Source organism: Bradysia coprophila, unplaced genomic scaffold (genome assembly GCF_014529535.1).
Source record: "Bradysia coprophila strain Holo2 unplaced genomic scaffold, BU_Bcop_v1 contig_219, whole genome shotgun sequence".
NCBI lineage: Eukaryota > Metazoa > Arthropoda > Insecta > Diptera > Sciaridae > Bradysia > Bradysia coprophila.
Genome location: NW_023503481.1, coordinates 137842 through 156296, shown reverse-complemented (window position 1 = coordinate 156296; position 18455 = coordinate 137842). Strand labels below are relative to the sequence as shown.

General features: G+C 36.3%; 1 long non-coding RNA gene across 1 annotated transcript; it reads left to right on the top strand.

Annotated features, from left to right (window-relative positions):
* Positions 1–2299: 2299 nt before the first annotated feature.
* LOC119075505 lies at positions 2300–16540 on the top strand. The gene is made up of 3 exons (XR_005087408.1): positions 2300–2951; positions 7295–7300; positions 16529–16540. It is a non-coding gene; the product is annotated as an uncharacterized LOC119075505 (long non-coding RNA).
* Positions 16541–18455: the final 1915 nt, after the last annotated feature.

Below are 18455 nucleotides of genomic sequence, written 5' to 3'. Positions count from 1 at the left end.
TATCAGTCACACATTCACGTTATAAAACAGTCAAATTCATAGTGGTACTTGTAATTGGAGATAATTTAGGTCTCAATACAATCTTAGGCTTCAAAAGAAACAGTCGCAAAAATAATTTGATCCGCCGAAAAAAATACAAATATACAATAAAAACTGCCATAAATTGGCCGAATGGATATGAATGTCTCGTCACAAGAACTAGCCGATCCCCCTGTTATCACAGAATTAAATGTTTTGCTCAACGAACTAAAAGACAGACACAAAGATACATGTCCAAATGATGACAGGTGGCCTTGTCCATTTTGCCTCGTACTATCGAAAACGAAAATCCAATGCAACAGGCACATAGCTAAAGATCATCCGAACGTACCGAAAACCGACAAGAAAGGTTTTTTTTCTTATTTCTGTAAAGACGTAAACCCAAATGAAAGAAATGTTACTGATCACGAAACGAGTCTTAGAGATAGTACAGGCAAACGGACAAGACAAAGACTTACAAGAAAATGTAAGAACAAATCGATGAATGGGAAATCAGAGACAGAACGTACACCGGATGATTTAATTGAATTTTTGAAGATAGTTGAAACTGATTATCCAGAATTTAATGAAAGGGCTGAGAGTGTTGTACAAGATAAAACGAAGAACACAGAAAAGCTAGGACTCGTCTCTGAAGGATACGAATTTACGAAAGGCAATGGAAAGGAACACCAAGCTGAAATGCAAACAGGCTCATGCCCATATTGTCCACCGAAACTGTCGAAAAAACTATACAAACTGCCAAATGGTCTGAGAATCCATTGCGCGAAGATCCATCCAGACAAATCAACACCAAGTATCATCAACAATGACGAATCTGAAATAACAATCGAGTCGGCTATAGATAAGCTCGTTTACATGAAGAAGAACGTTAAGGTTTTGAAACGAATACCAAAAGGAGCTAGAGTTGTTGCTGCGTATAATTTATCCAAAATCATCGATAAATGTGTTCAAAATAACGACATTAAGAGTTGGTGTGACCTTTTGTTTTTCTCTTACGCAGCGTTTCAAATACCTGAAAAGAAATTGAAATCGAATTCGTTGGTCAGGATAGTAAAGAAAAATATAAACGATCTCCAGATGCCCAAAGTACAAGCGTCCAATGGTACGAAACAAGCTGATTTGACCAAACGAATCGAGTCGAAAATTTCGGAAGGAGACGTTCGAGGTGCCGTCAAACTTCTGGTATCAACGGAAGGATTAGTAAAACAAAACATTTCCACCTTACACCAACTACAAGCAAAACATCCTGCACCAAGCAGACAATTAAATTTCCCAGAACCCCCCGACACATCGTTCACTGCAACAGCAAGTACGACAACGATAGAAGTTTATGACTCCATACAATCTTTTGCAAATGGCTCAGCATCTGGAATAGATGGAATACGACCTCAACATTTGAAAGATTTGGTTGCAACATCCAACAGTGACGCTGCTCCTAAGTTGTTACAATCAATAACGAACCTGGAAAATCTGATGCTATCGGGAAAAGTTATTTCATCGATTTGTCCAATCATTTACGGAGCAACATTATGTGCACTATCGAAGAAGTGTGGTGGACTGAGACCGATCGCTGTTGGATCTGCCTATCGTAGACTGGCTGCGAAATTAGCATGCAAATTTGTTCGAAATGAAAGTGGTGACTATCTCCGACCAATACAAATAGGAGTCAATACTCATGGCGGATGCGAAGCAGCAGTACATGCGACCAGAACGTATTTGCTATTGAACAGGAATTCAAGTAAGATTTTATTGAAAATCGATTTTGAAAACGCTTTTAATTCCGTAGAAAGAGACGTAATGCTCAATGAAATCAAAAAGCACACACCAAGCATTTACCCTTTTATGTGGCAGTGCTACTCGAAACCTTCGTTCTTGTTCTTCGGAAGCGATATCATTACATCACAAGTAGGCGCTCAGCAAGGAGATCCGTGCGGTCCGTTGGCATTTAGTTTGAGTATACAACCAATCATCGAAGGAATGGCTTCAGAGTTGAATTTATGGTATCTGGACGACGGCACTTTATGTGGAGAACCAGAAGTGGTTTTATCAGACCTCAGAAAACTCATAATTGAATGCAAAAAAATCGGCCTGAATGTGAATCCATCAAAATGCGAACTGTTCTTCTGTTCGACACCGGAGGACTCCATAATAGCGAATTTCAACGAAGTAACACCAGGAATAAAAATCATAACTGAAGATCTGGAATTACTTGGAGCACCTCTGACAGAAACTGCAACGAAAAGAATCCTGGGGAAAAAGAAAATTGAGTTGTCGACATTGATTGAACGTCTCAGTAATTTGAAACATCACGTCGCTTTCTATATCCTGAAACACTGCTTCACGATACCGAAACTAACATACTTACTGAGAACCAGCTGCTGTTTCAATTTTGAAGAACATCTTTATGACATGGACAACATGATTAAGCTCGCTTTGGAAAAAACAATAAATTCTTGCCTAAATAATGAACAGTGGACAATTGCAACTCTTCCAATACAAAATGGAGGCCTTGGAATCAGAAAAATCAAAGATATCGCACTACCAGCATTTCTAGCTTCCGTCAATTCGGTGGCCGAACTCGTCAACATGATGTTTCCACAAATTTCGGATGAGTCGGTCATTGCAAGTTACATGGACAGCTTACACTTGTGGTCTGCGATATATGACAACAAATTGCCAGAAAACAAAACGATCCAAAAAACATGGGACATCATCTCCATTGAAAAAATCGTAAATTCATTAACGCTATCAACCGAAGAACAAAAAGCACGATACAACGCTTCAATTGCAAAGGAATCTAGTGCCTGGTTAACTGTATTACCATCACGACAAATTGGAAGCTTACTCGACAATAATACTTTTCGTATCTCTGTTGCATTACGTTTAGGATGTGATATTTGTATACCACACAGGTGCAAATGTGGAGCCCAAGTGAACAAGAATGGAATTCACGATCTGTCCTGTAAATATAGTGCTGGAAGACACGCCTGCCACAGCGACATGAACAATATTTTGTGCAGAGGTCTTCGGTCAGCCAATATCCCAGCAAGACTCGAACCGCAAATTTTCAGAGACAGCGGAAAAAGAGCAGATGGCGTTACATTGGTCCCATGGTACAATGGTAAAATGCTTGTATGGGATGCTACGATAAGAGATACACTCGCACCTTCATACATACATTCATCATCGTTAAGAACTGGCAGTGTGGCGCAACGAGGAGCAACAGATAAATGTAATGACTACAAAAAAATTGTTGAAGACAACTACATCTTTTTACCTTTTGCATGTGAAACACTGGGACCATGGTGCGCGGAGGCTTTGGAGTTCGTTGGAAAGTTGGGAAATCTTCTTAAAATGTCAACAGGAGAACCACGATCAAAGCAATACTTGACGCAACGCATAAGCCTCGCTATACAAAGGACAAATGCTGCCCGTATCATGGGAACATTTGAATACGATAAGCAATTGGATGAAATTTTTTATATTTTATCAAACGACGTTTAATTTTAATTTTATAAACGCTTTTTATGTCAAAAATGAAAAATCAGATTCAGGAAAAAAAAAAAAAAAAAAAAAAAAAAAATCTTAGGTTTTGTGAAGTCTTTCAATGGGACCTACTTCTGTCGCTTTTGCAAAACTGCAAAAAGTATAATACACACACAACTACAAGAAAATATCAAAACCCTCCGAAATGAAACAAATTATCGTGAGGACGTATGCATTGAAAACCAAACACAAACAGGTATAGCGGAGCCATCCGCCTTTCATGAGTTAAAATCGTTTCACGTTTGTAGAAACTTCAGTGTTTGTGTTATGCACGACTTTTTGGAAGGAATTTGTCATTATGACCTTTGCGGTATTATTGAAAATCTTATTCGTAAACAATATATAACACTTGATGAGTTAAATAAATTAATTATTTCACATGATTATGGACCTTACGTTAAAAATAAAAGCCTTGATTCCATAACATTAGAAAATTTAAAAGCTCGGAAAATAAGATGTTCCGCTGAAGAAATGAAAGTTTTTTTAATGCATTTTTCTACAATTATTGGCCATAAAGTGCACCGCAACACACCAGAATGGTTGCTTTACATTTGCTTCGCGAAATGTTTGTTGTTTTATCGTCAAAATCTATTAATATTTGTTCTTCTGAATTACTCAACATACTTGTCCAAGAACATCACGAACTTTACTTGCAATGTTTTCCCGATGATACTCTAAAGCCTAAACATCATATAATGGTCCACTACGCTCGAATTTGTAATAAAGTTGGAAAGAAATTTAAAAATGTTGCCAATTCAAAAACATGCCGTAAGAATCTATTAACCACATTTGCTAAGAAATTGGAATACCAGTTTGCACACTTTGTAATTAATTACCAAATACCAACGCCAATTATTAAATGTGGCATCAAAAAGGAAACTAAGCTAACTTACTTTCTGAAATATAATTTGTCAGTTAGTTTCGATAATGTTTCTACAACTAAATGGGTTGAAATCGACGAAAAACCAATACGCGTTAATTCTGTACTTCACATAGCTAAAAAGAAAGATGATATGCCAATTTTTGCGTTAATTGTAGAGATTTTGTATGTCAATGAAAATGAAATTTATTCTTGCTGTCAGGATATTGATACTATAGGGTTTGATACTCACTTTCATGCGTACTCTGTATTACTCGAAGATAATTATTTTTTATATAAACTGACAAGTAATATAAAAAAAAACATATTTCCTACAACAATTAAGTCACGGTAAATTTATAACGATGAATTAAAAAAAAAAAATTGGATTCTAAGATACACTTCATGTTTTCTTTGGCAGTAAGCAACGAAAATGGTCTACATATTTTGTCCTTTGGAATAATTTGTATTACATTACATCGGACAATGTTAATGATCATGGTGATTATAAATAATTATGCAATCCCTGTTTGAATCACATAATACTAAAGAACCAATATTTTGCATTAACAGCTAATAAGTTGTAGCAAATAATTTAATATATTTGTGACGAATTAATTCTGATAAAATATTTGTAGCAAATATATTTTCATTTGCCACAATTATAAATATATTCGATACCAATTTTTTACATTAAATTGGTATTGAATATTTATTTTTTTTCCGTGTAAAATAATTTACTTCTAGCTCGAAAATATTGTGGATGACTATCCTTCAGTTGTAATTTGTAGTTTTCACTATCGATTGATCGTAAAATTGGTTTCACTAGGAACACTGTGTAATTTTAATCATTGAAACAGTGGCACCACATACTGAAAAGTTTATTTTTCTACCTGAAAAATAGTTTGTGAGGTGATCAAAACACTTCTTTTTTCTAGTTGAAAATTACTTATATTGTACAGTGGCTTTGTTTTTGAGATTAATTAATGTTCAAAATAATATTATTTTCAGTCCAACACGATTATAAACAATTATTTCTACTATTTTTTGGGTGTCCGGTTGATACAAACATGATATTTGGTCTTGATTCAGTAGTCGGACTATATGGAAAACATATGAAGTGTCAAATTCAACATATGCCATGTTAAATACACCGAAAATGGTACAAAAATAGTGTGACTCAAAAATGCTTTGTAAATTGTAATTTAAATCGTTTTATTTATTCAATTTAATGTTTTCACTTCATTTTTAGTGTAGTTGAATGATTAACAATTGACTTTTCTTATTTTATTGAAAAAATTCCATGAAATTATTTAATTCAATTAGCGTCCGAGCATTGAAGAAGAGGTGTCCGAGCATCGGAAAAAAGTGTCCGACAATTGTGTTTTCATGTTCGGCCGAATGAAATTGTTAATTAAAAATAATTCGGAAATAAATGATTTAATTAGTGTACATAAAACGAATCTTAATTAAATTTGTGACTGTTGGAAAATACAATCTTTCCAAAACAATAGCTTGAGCCTTTATAGTACTAAATTGAAGTCGAAAAAAAAGTTAATCGTCCGAGGATGGGTACATCCACCCTACAATTTAACTTGGGTACTGAAATCCAATCGAAATGCTAAATATGCTGCATTTTCATTGCGAAGTGGTACCAATAGCCATTTGTTGATGATCATTTATTGCAGGCACATCCGCTGGAACCGCAATCTGTTAAAATAAAAATGTCGGTATTTTCGTAATTTTTATTTATCATTTTAATGTAATTTACGGCATTTGTCACCACAAAAGCATCCATGTTCATTGCAAGCTTGAAGTGAGAGAAAATAATGTTATTTTATGATTGAATGAAAGAAAAAGTGAAGACAGAAGATTGAAATTACCACATTGTTTTCCACAATAACTAAAGTTAGCGTTTGCAACACAACCCGAACCCGAAGGGGAGGAGCACATCAATGTACCAAATCCTTGAGCTAACAAATCATAAAATACAGTCGCTTGAATGTAACAAAAATTGCTGTACTTACTACAATGCATATTTGAACATATCACACCCGCGACACCTATTTTCCCAACACAAAAACAAAAAGGATCAAAATGAAAAATTTGTGCAATTCTAAATTTGAATTCATTAACCTACCACACGCATTATCACGCTTTTCTCTATGTAAAACATCAATAAAAGATTTTGCATTGACCTCACTCAGGACAACAACGACCAACAACAAAAGCACGCATTTAATGTTTTTCATGTTGTCGTTTTACACTAAAATTAAAAATGTTTTTTATTTCTTTCACAGGAATTGGGGCATTTTCCGCGTAAAACATTTTTTTTTGTATAACACCAAAAATCCGTAATTTAGAAACCATTCGGTAAAACTAGAAAATAGCGGGTGGGAAAGGTCAGATTTTCGCCCAAAAAATTAATTAATCTTAAGTTTTATTAATATTATGGATTGAACAAAAAAAAGTTCTTATACGCGAAGGATGACCCATTTACAAACATTCTAATGTCAAGGAGACTGGTAAGAAAGGTAAAAGTGTCTAACCGCTTTTCAGTAAGCATAATGTGAAAATACAAAAAATGAACACCAGAGAAAAGAAGAAGTTACATGAAGTAACATTTTCCATTTCATTTTTTCTCTGGTGTTCATTTTTTGTATTTTGTTACAATTTTATGTGTGACAACATATTTTTAATGATTCTCTAAATCTTTCCGTTGACAAGAATGTATATTCCGTATAAAATTGTATGCACATTTACCACTGCCTGGTGGGACGTGGCGAATATTGACAATTTTTGTACTCCGTTAGCATTTGCATTGCACTAAGTCTTCCAGGATCGAAACAGTGGTCTGTGCTTGGAGATATTCGTTCTGCGAATGTCTTCAGCATATGGTAGGCAACCTTTTTGATTAAACTCAGCATTCGCATGGAAGAAAATTTGAGACTGTTTAGAAAATTTTGTAAAGATTACAAACAATTTCTAATAATAAAGTGACTCGTCGCTTTTTAAGACCGAACGGAAGAGTTGAGCTGAAGAGCGGTTTTTTTGGGGTATGCTTTGCAGCACGTTTGTTCATTATTATGACTGAATGGAGAAGCTAGTAGCGTAGTTTGGATGTACGCAAGAATTCCCCGGTTCAAATATCGTGAGTGTCAGGTTGAGTTTTTATATCTGAAAATTCGATGATTTTCATTACTACCCTAGAGGTCATAATAAAATTATTAACCTAGGTGCTTAACTACTAGGAATAATGTTGGGTATAATACCTCGAAAAATAGCATTTAATGTTGATATATTCACGCCAATGCAATAAAATTATCTAAATGCATGCAAGCAAATAAATGGTGCACGGATAAAATAACTTTGGACGAAATAACTCCGGACAGAAAAACCACTGGACAAAGTAACCCTGGTCAAAATAACACCGACAAAATAACTCCGGAAAAAATACCATCTAAAATTGTCGACAAATAATTATCAATGAAAATAGAAAGCATTGATAATTTTCATCTTCATCGACGAAAATATCATCGCTCATAATGATTGATGAATTTTTTATCGATTGCAGAAGTAATCAGTTTTCAAAGGGAATAAAAAAAGGAAATTTTGAAGTATATTCGACTATATTCGAGTATATTCGACTATTTGATTATATTCGACTATACCCTACACCCACGGGCTTTTTTAAGCGTGTATTTTACACATTGTGTGTAAAAACTTTTTGAAAGTGTGTATTTTACACACTTTTTTGTTAGTAGTAAAAGTGTGTAAAATTACACACTATGCCTAATAAAAAATGTAAAAAATCGACTTATTGCCAAAAAAAACTGAGGCTTCATTCCAAACGAAGCTTTATGAGCTTAATCCATTTAACTGATAATTAATATTTTTTAATTTCAAATGAGACACTCAAACCTTACTTCGCTCTTTTAATATTTTCTGTACATTACTGCAAGTCTTTTCGAAAGAATAAAGAGAAAATTGAACAATTGGGTAGATCTAAGAGTAAATAAGTATCCAGACGCTCAATACATCGAAGAAATCATCATCATCCGAAGACGAAAAAGTGGAACAAGCCGTTCCAATTCGCAAACAGATTCTTAGCGCATTGTGTGAGTGCTCCTTTTGTGAAAAGCAACGAAAGATAAAAGCGAAGCCACGTTCGACGCTGAATTTGTGATTTCAAGTACATAGTAAGGAGTAAATTTGGAGCTGCGTTAAATGTGTAATACACTCTTCAGTCTACGAGTGTGTAATCATTACACATTTTACTCTAAACAAGGCATCAGAACAGTCGGAGCGTTTGCTACGACTTAGCCCCGTATAACCCGTAATCCTATTTCGTCCGCAACCATAATACGTCCGTAGCCCTAATAAGCCCGGAACCCTAATACGTCTACAACCCTCTAATGCGTCTGTTACCAAAATGCAAGTCAAGTTGGGCATTTTCAAATTTACTGAAACTGTTCATTTTTAAAATTGCGCATAGCGCAATTACGAAAGCCCGTACGAAGTACCTTTTAAATAAAACCAACAATTTACGACATTATTTTAGAAACCCAAAATTTTTTGCCAACTTTCCATTGGGTATTCAATTACCTCTCAAATGAAACAAAAACTAGCAAAATCGGATGAGATTTACTCGATTTATGTGCAAAAAACACTTAGGGCCGAGTAGCGGCCTTAGTCCAAGGGCCCAAATTTGAAACTTTTTTCGCCACGTTCTTTTCAGTGTTCAATTACCTTCCATAAAAAACTAAATCTAGCAAAATCGGATGAGATTTACTCGATTTATGTGCAAAAAACACTTAGGGCCGAGTAGCGGCCTTAGTCCAAGGGCCCAAATTTGAAACTTTTTTCGCCATCATTCTATTCGGCATTCAATTATCTCTCAAATGAAACAAAAACTAGCAAAATCGGATGAGATTTACTCGATTTATGTGCAAAAAACACTTAGGGCCGAGTAACGACCTTTGAGCCCTCCCAACAAGCCCACGTTGCATCTTACCCAAAAACAATGTTCAGCAACTTTGTTCTACTCGTCAATACCTTTCATTTGATATATCACAAGCAGCTATTGCGTGCGCATTTCGATAGATATCGTCGAAAGACTGAAAAACACCTATAGGGCCCTAGCTCTGGAGGGGCCGACCCTACCACGCCCATTTTCGAACTTGACCTTACTTTTGTCGATACCAATCGGGGAAAAAAAGAATTTTGAAAAAAGGTTGTGATTTACTCAAGCTAGAGGGGTCACGGACGGACGGACGGACATTTTTAGCCCCGTACGAAGTACTGGGGGCTTATAAGATTAATATGCCGTTTGTAACACGTCGAATTGGAAGCAGACAGTAAGGGCAAAGCTTTTGGTTATGTTCATAGATGACGAATCCGCAATAAAAAAAATGTCCGTCCGTCCGTCCGTCCGTCCGTGACCCCTCTAGCTTGAGCAAATCACAACCTTTTTTCAAAATTCTTTTTTTCCCCGATTGGTATCGACAAAAGTAAGGTCAAGTTCGAAAATGGGCATGGTAGGGTCGGCCCTTCCAGAGCTAGGGCCCTATAGGTGTTTTTCAGTCTTTCGACGATATCTACCGAAATACGCACGTAATAGCTGCTTGTGATATATCAAATGAAAGGTATTGACGAGTAGAACAAAGTTGCTGAACACTGTTTTTGTGTAGGATGCAACGCGAGCTTGTTGGGAGGGCTCAAAGGTCGTTACTCGGCCCTAAGTGTTTTTAGCCCCGTACGAAGTACTGGGGGCTTATAAGATTAATATGCCGTTTGTAACACGTCGAATTGGAAGCAGACAGTAAGGGCAAAGCATTTGGTTGTGTTCATAGATGACGAATCCGCAATAAAAAAAAATGTCCGTCCGTCCGTCCATCCGTCCGTCCGTCCATCCGTCCGTCCATCCGTCCGTCCGTCCGTCCGTCCGTCCGTGACCCCTCTAGCTTGAGTAAATCACAACCTTTTTTCAAAATTCTTTTTTTCCCCGATTGGTATCGACAAAAGTAAGGTCAAGTTCGAAAATGGGCATGGTAGGGTCGGCCCCTCCAGAGCTAGGGCCCTATAGGTGTTTTTCAGTCTTTCAACGATATCTACCGAAATACGCACGCAATAGCTGCTTGCGATATATCAAATGAAAGGTATTGACGAGTAGAACCTTGTTGCTGAACATTGTTTTTGGGTAAGATGCAACGTGGGCTTGTTGGGAGGGCTCTAAGGTCGTTACTTGGCCCTAAGTGTTTTTTGCACATAAATCGAGTAAATCTCATCCGATTTTGCTAGATTTTGTTTTTTATGGAAGGTAATTGAATACCGAAAAGAACGTGGCGAAAAAAGTTTCAAATTTGGGCCCTTGCACTAAGGCCGCTACTCGGCCCTAAGTGTTTTTTGCACATAAATCGAGTAAATCTCAACCGATTTTGCTAGTTTTTGTTTCATTTGAGAGATAATTGAATGCCGAATAGAATGATGGCAAAAAAGTTTCAAATTTGGGCCCTTGCACTAAGGCCGGTACTCGGCCCTAAGTGCTTTTTGCACATAAATCGAGTAAATCTCAACCGATTTTGCTAGTTTTTGTTTCATTTGAGAGGTAATTGAATACCCAATGGAAAGTTGGCAAAAAATTTTGGGTTTCTAAAATAATGTCGTAAATTGTTGGTTTTATTTGAAAGGTACTTCGTACGGGCTTTCGTAATTGCGCTATGCGCAATTTTAAAAATGAACAGTTTCAGTAAATTTGACAATGCCCAACTTGACTTGCATTTTGGTAACAGACGCATTAGAGGGTTGTAGACGTATTAGGGTTCCGGGCGTATTACGGCTACGGACGTATTATGGTTGCGGACGAAATAGGATTACGGGTTGTACGGGGCTAAGTCGCAGCAAACGCTCCGACTGTTCTGATGCCTTGTTTCCACATAAATCGAGTAAATCTCATCCGATTTTGCCAGATTTAGTTTTTTATGGAAGGTAATTGAATACCGAAAAGAACGTGGCGAAAAAAGTTTCAAATTTGGGCCCTTGGACTAAGGCCGCTACTCGGCCCTAAGTGTTTTTTGCACATAAATCGAGTAAATCTCATCCGATTTTGCTAGATTTTGTTTTATTTGAGAGATAATTGAATACCGAATAGAATGATGGCAAAAAATGTTTCAAATTTGGGCCCTTGGACTAAGGCCGCTACTCGGCCCTAAGTGTTTTTTGCACATAAATCGAGTAAATCTCATCCGATTTTCCTAGATTTTGTTTCATTTGAGAGATAGTTGAATGCCGAATAGAATGATGGCAAAAAAAGTTTCAAATTTGGGCCCTTGGACTAAGGCCGCTACTCGGCCCTAAGTGTTTTTTGCACATAAATCGAGTAAATCTCATCCGATTTTGCTAGATTTAGTTTTTTATGGAAGGTAATTGAATACCGAAAAGAACGTGGCGAAAAAAGTTTAAAATTTGGGCCCTTGGACTAAGGCCGCTACTCGGCCCTAAGTGTTTTTTGCACATAAATCGAGTAAATCTCATCCGATTTTGCTAGATTTAGTTTTTTATGGAAGGTAATTGAATACCGAAAAGAACGTGGCGAAAATTTTTTCAAATTTGGGCCCTTGGACTAAGGCCGCTACTCGGCCCTAAGTGTTTTTTGCACATAAATCGAGTAAATCTCATCCGATTTTGCTAGTTTTTGTTTCATTTGAGAGATAATTGAATGCCGAATAGAATGATGGCAAAAAAAGTTTCAAATTTGCGCCCTTGGACTAAGGCCGCTACTCGGCCCTAAGTGCTTTTTGCACATAAATCGAGTAAATCTCAACCGATTTTGCTAGTTTTTGTTTTATTTGAGAGGTAATTGAATACCCAATGGAAAGTTGGCAAAAAAATTTGGGTTTATAAAATAATGTCGTAAATTGTTGGTTTTATTTGAAAGGTACTTCGTACGGGCTTTCGTAATTGCGCTATGCGCAATTTAAAAAATGAACACTTTCAGTAAATTTGACCATGTCCAACTTGACTTGCATTTTGGTAACAGACGCATTAGAGGGTTGTAGACGTATTAGGGTTCCGGGCGTATTACGGCTACGGACGTATTATGGTTACGGCCGAAATAGTATTACGGGTCGTACGGGGCTAAGTCGCAGCAAACGCTCCGACTGTTCTGATGCCTTGTTTTTATTGCGGATTCGTCATCTATGAACATAACCAAATGCTTTGCCCTTACTGTCTGCTTCCAATTCGACGTGTTACAAACGGCATATTAATCTTATAAGCCCCCAGTACTTCGTACGGGGCTAAAAATGAAAAAGTGTGTAATTGCAAAAAGGTATTATACACACTTTTTCGGAAAGTAAGAGTCTAGGAATTGATAGAAAAAAAGTGTGTAAAAACTCAAAAAGCTTAAAAACGCCCGTGACTACACCTATAAAAAAAATATTTCGCTATGGTAACTGTGCAGTTCTTTTTACAACACAGCTCCAACATTAGTTTTCAGCATATCTGTATATTGTACGTAATTGCTGAACGTTGAACTTAATGACAGCACTATGCACAGCTAAGATGTGCTACTGTTCTGTTACGTTAACAAATATACTGCTACGTTAACAAATGGACTTGTCCCGAATTTGTACAGCGTAGCAGTACATGATTTGTGACAGATTCAAAGTACCATTTCGATGTACAATGTACAATATAGCTGAATGAATGCCAGTTTGAATGTAGAAGTCGTAAATACTTCCATGATGTTAAGTGAGACTAAACACCGCTCGAACTTTCGAGATAATTCAGAAATTCAAGTTTTGAATAATAACGTAATTGCATTTGTGCCACCGAGAATTGAAATACGACGGATTTCAATATCGATAACTAGATTGAAATGTCCAAAATTACAACACCCGTTTTCATGGCTTATTACAACACTCAAACCAGTGTTGAAATGAAATTCGTATGAGTTATTACAGCATTCGTTTTAAAAAAAATGCAAAGCAACGTGATCGATCAAATTCGAAGAGTGATTGTTTACAATGAAAATTCTGAATTTTTGTGCATTTGTCTATTTCAATTCTCGGTTGGCACAAAGCATGATGTGTTACACGTATTGTAATGAGATTTTTTCAGCACACGACCCAATTTTGGAAAACTTGGAAAACTTGGGTCTAGTGCTGAAAAAATCAACATTACAATACTTGTAACACAACATACTAAACGAAGGTTCAAGATAGTATTTTTCGTACCAAGACAGGAAATGACGATTTTTTCAGCACCAGTCCTAATGGTGGCAGCGCTCTTGCAAAAGCATTCCGTTTTCATTCCGTTTTCACTCCGTTTTGCCTCCGTTTAGAAAAATAAAATTTAACTCGATTCAATTTTGTCTCCGTTTACTTGACAGTTCGAACTTTCGAAGTTACTTTTTTGTCTTTTAAGTTCATTTTTGTTCACTAAATATTACCAAAACTTGCAACAACATGTTTATAGTGGAATGTCTGTTTTTTTTGTTTATCAATTATTTCGTTCAAATGTGTATAATAAATGGTGATAATAGTTTCAATGAATTCAAATATTAATTAAATTTGATTGAAAATACTTTTTCAGTGACAAATTACATTTTTATAGAACATTTTAAGTGAAAATAAAATTTGATTTAAAAACACTCAAACATTAAAAATGTCAAGTAAACGGATGAACTGTTTTCTAAACGGAGAGCTCTCCGTTAAACTGCGCTGGCAGCCTAAGTTTTAAGGAAAATTAGGACGTGTGCTGAAAAAACCCATTTCCTGTCGAGGTACGAACAACGTTTTGTGCATCGGACAACTGAAATAGACAAAACACATCAATTTACTTGAAAACATACAAACTTCACATTCACCATATTAAATTTAATCAATCGTATAGTCATAGAAAAATTCATGTAATTCTTTTCCCGCACTATAAATCGTAAAGAAATGAAGTTTTTTCCCGCACGATATATAGTTCGGGAAAAACTGACATTTCTTAATGAAAAATCATGGCAAAATAGGTCGTATTTCAGTTGTGGGATGCAAATTTTTTTTTTTAGCAAACGATGTTGGTACGTTGTAAACCTACGAATGTCAAGTAAATATCAATCTTTCTCTTCTGTTCGAAAGTTAGCACTTAAGGAGCACGCGTTATTCCACGAATTTTGTCATAAATGTAGCCAGCGAAAGAAGTCAGCCTCGATGCTTGCTGGTCTTATGTACAACATGATTTGATTAAAAAGCCCCTGACAAATCGAGCTTTGTTATAGTATGTTTGTAAACGTCAGTTTTTTCATTTAAATGATTTTGTACGGAAATTAAAGTAAAATAAAGATATTTTTTTTTGCTAGGAAAGACGATTTATTCAATTTTGTTGTGCCAAAACTTTTAAAATGTCTTTAGAATCGATTGGTATTAACAGAAGAGCAAAATAAAATAATGTGCACAATCTGTTGTTGCCAATCGATTCTAAACACATTTTTAAACAATTTGCTCAAAAAAATAAAGAAAACGCCTTTCCTAAGAAAAATTACTCGCTTTTAGTTTTCATTCGCATACAAAATCATGAAAGGGAAAAACTAACGTTAGCAAACAAAGGATAACAAAGCATGATTTGAGGTACACATGTGTAGTAGTAATTGCGTTTTAACCGGTTTGACAGTAATAACGTATTTTCTGGCTGCAAGACAACAAAGAAGTTTGCATTGGTTAATAGTAATGCTCAAAACAAACGAAGCATTGAAAACGTGTTTTGGTCCTAGTTTTCATTGACAGATGCAGCAGTCGCGATTTTGAATAGAAAAAGTTCTAACTTCATTTGACAGTTTCGAAAATTTCGTCATGAAAAGAAGGAACAAAACACGTTTTCAATGCATCGTCTGTTTGGAACATAAGGGAATGACAACTGTCACCTGGAAGAAATTGATATTTTTTACGCTACGGATTTCGATCAAACAAAATGCGGGTGTGCATCGCGCGATCTCAGGAGTCCGGCAATGGAATTAGTTCTTCAATCGGACCAATATTTACCGAGCGATAAGACTTTGGAAACACGATATTTGCAATGGTCAACAAAACGTTTTTCCAAAGTCTTACCGCTCGTTAAATACTGGTCCGATTGAAAAACACACAACAGTATAAAAAAACGAGAACTTTTGAAGTTCGATTTCACAATAATGATTAACTGAACGTATGATGTTATATGATCTCACATAATGTATTCCAAATATAGGTACTGAGTTGGGACATGGGTCAGATGGTGGACTGGAGTGTCGGAGGTCGTGAGTTCAAATCGTGTGAGTAGCGATTTTTTTTTAAATTAACTGAACGTAAATGAACGTACTAAATAGAATAACAATGAAGATGTATGAATTTTGAATAATATTTTCTGGGCAACTTTAATTTTTCGATCAGACAACTAATGTTCACTAAACTGTACATTGATACAGCTCTACTGTAAATATTACTGCTACGTTAACATAGTGGACTTGTCCCGAATTTGTTCAGTACATTCGTACAACGACTATTCAAGTATATACGACTAGATTCTATAGAATATTCGACTATTCAAGTATATTCGACCATATCCGATTCGAGTATATTCGACCATATCCGAGTATATTTGACTATTTGACTATATCCGAGTGCGGGGTACGAGATAGAACGCCACGTTTTTCCTTTATATTAAAACTATATTGATTGGATAATAATATTTGCCTGCGTCGCTCGACCGTCTAGATAAGAATGACTGGATACAATGCAATGTACAAATGTGTGAGATGTGTGTGGTGAGTATGGGATAAATATGAACCGCCTCCTCATTACTCCCCTCTTAGAAAATTCTTACAAAACAAGGCATCAGAACAGTCGGAGCGTTTGCTGCGACTTAGCCCCGTACGATCCGTAATCCTATTTCGTCCGTAACCATAATACGTCCGTAGCCGTAATACGCCCGGAACCCTAATACGTCTACAACCCTCTAATGCGTCTGTTACCAAAATGCAAGTCAAGTTGGGCATGGTCAAATTTACTGAAAGTGTTCATTTTTAAAATTGCGCATAGCGCAATTACGAAAGCCCGTACGAAGTACCTCACAAATAAAACCAACAATTTACGACATTATTTTAGAAACCCAAAATTTTTTGCCAACTTTCCATTGGGTATTCAATTACCTCTCAAATGAAACAAAAACAAGCAAAATCGGTTGAGATTTACTCGATTTATGTGCAAAAAGCACTTAGGGCCGAGTAGCGGCCTTAGTGCAAGGGCCCAAATTTGAAACTTTTTTTGCCATCATTCTATTCGTCATTCAATTATCTCTCAAATGAAACAAAAACTAGCAAAATCGGATGAGATTTACTCGATTTATGTGCAAAAAACACTTAGGGCCGAGTAGCGGCCTTAGTCCAAGGGCCCAAATTTGAAAAATTTTTCGCCACGTTCTTTTCGGTATTCAATTACCTTCCATAAACGAGCCATCAGAACAGTCGGAGCGTTTGCTGCGACTGAGCCCCGTACAAACCCGTATATCTATTGCGTTCGTGACCCTAGTGCGTCTGTCACCCTACTTTGATCGTAAGCCTATTGCGCCGGTTAATGTAGTTAAAGTAAAATTATTATGTAATATGTACATCTTACAAATTGCGCATAGCGCAATTACGAAGCCCCGTACGACGTTCCTTTCAAATGAAACAAAAATTTCAAATCGCCCTAAAATTTTATTTTTTTGAAGGGCCTAGTATCGGCCTCAGTCCGAGGACCCAAATTTAAATTTTTTTTCAACTACATTCTATTCGGCCTTTGATTACCTTCCAAATGAAACAAAAATTACGAAAAACGGATGAAATTTGCTCGAGTTATATGTAAAATACACATAGGGTGTAGTAGTAGTGGCCTTAGTCCAAGGACCTAAATTTAATTTTTTTTAACAACATTCTATTCGGCCTTTGATTACCTTCCAAATGAAACAAAAATTACGAAAAACAAATGAAATTTGCTCGAGTTATATGTAAAATACACATAGGGCCCTAGTATCGGCCTCAGTCCGAGGACCCAAATTTATTTTTTTTTCAACTACATTCTATTCGGCCTTTGATTACCTCCCAAATAAAACAAAAATTACGAAAAACGGATGAAATTTGCTCGAGTTATATGTAAAATACACATAGGGCCCTAGTAGTGGCCTTAGTCCAAGGACCCAAATTTAATTTTTTTTCAACAACATTCTATTCGGCCTTTGATTACCTTCCAAATGAAACAAAAATTACGAAAAACGGATGAAATATACTCGAGTTATATGTGAAATACACATAGGGCCCTAGTAGCGGCCTTAGGCCAAGGACCCAAATTTAATTTTTTTCAACAACATTCTATTCGGCATTCGATTACCTTCCAAATGAAACAAAAATTACGAAAAACGGATGAAATATACTCGAGTTATATGTGAAATACACATAGGGCCCTAGTAGCGGCCTTAGGCCAAGGACCCAAATTTAATTTTTTTTCAACAACATTCTATTCGGCATTCGATTACCTTCCAAATCAAACAAAAATTACGAAAAACGAATGAAATTTACTCGAGTTCTATGTAAAATACACATAGGGCCCTAGTAGCATTTCACTTCTAAGGCCCTAACTCACGGCCCACTTACCCGATTTTAAAAAACTTTTTTTTCCTGGATTGGTATTGACAATACCTATCATTTGCCGTGTCATTTACATTTCCATCGTTTATTTTGCCATAAATATCACCAAAAGACCTTAAATCACTTAGGTGGCCCTAACTCACGAAGGGCCGACCCGAATATGCCCATCTTCGAACTTAGCCTCACTATTTCGACTATCTTTCAGGGAAAAAAAAAATTTTTGAAATCCGATTTGATTTACTCAAGATATCGACGTGACAGACGGACAGACGGACAGACAAAATTTTTATTGCAGATTCGTCATCTATGAACATAGGCAAACACTTTGCCCTTACCGTCTGCTTCGAATTCCATCAATTACACACGGCA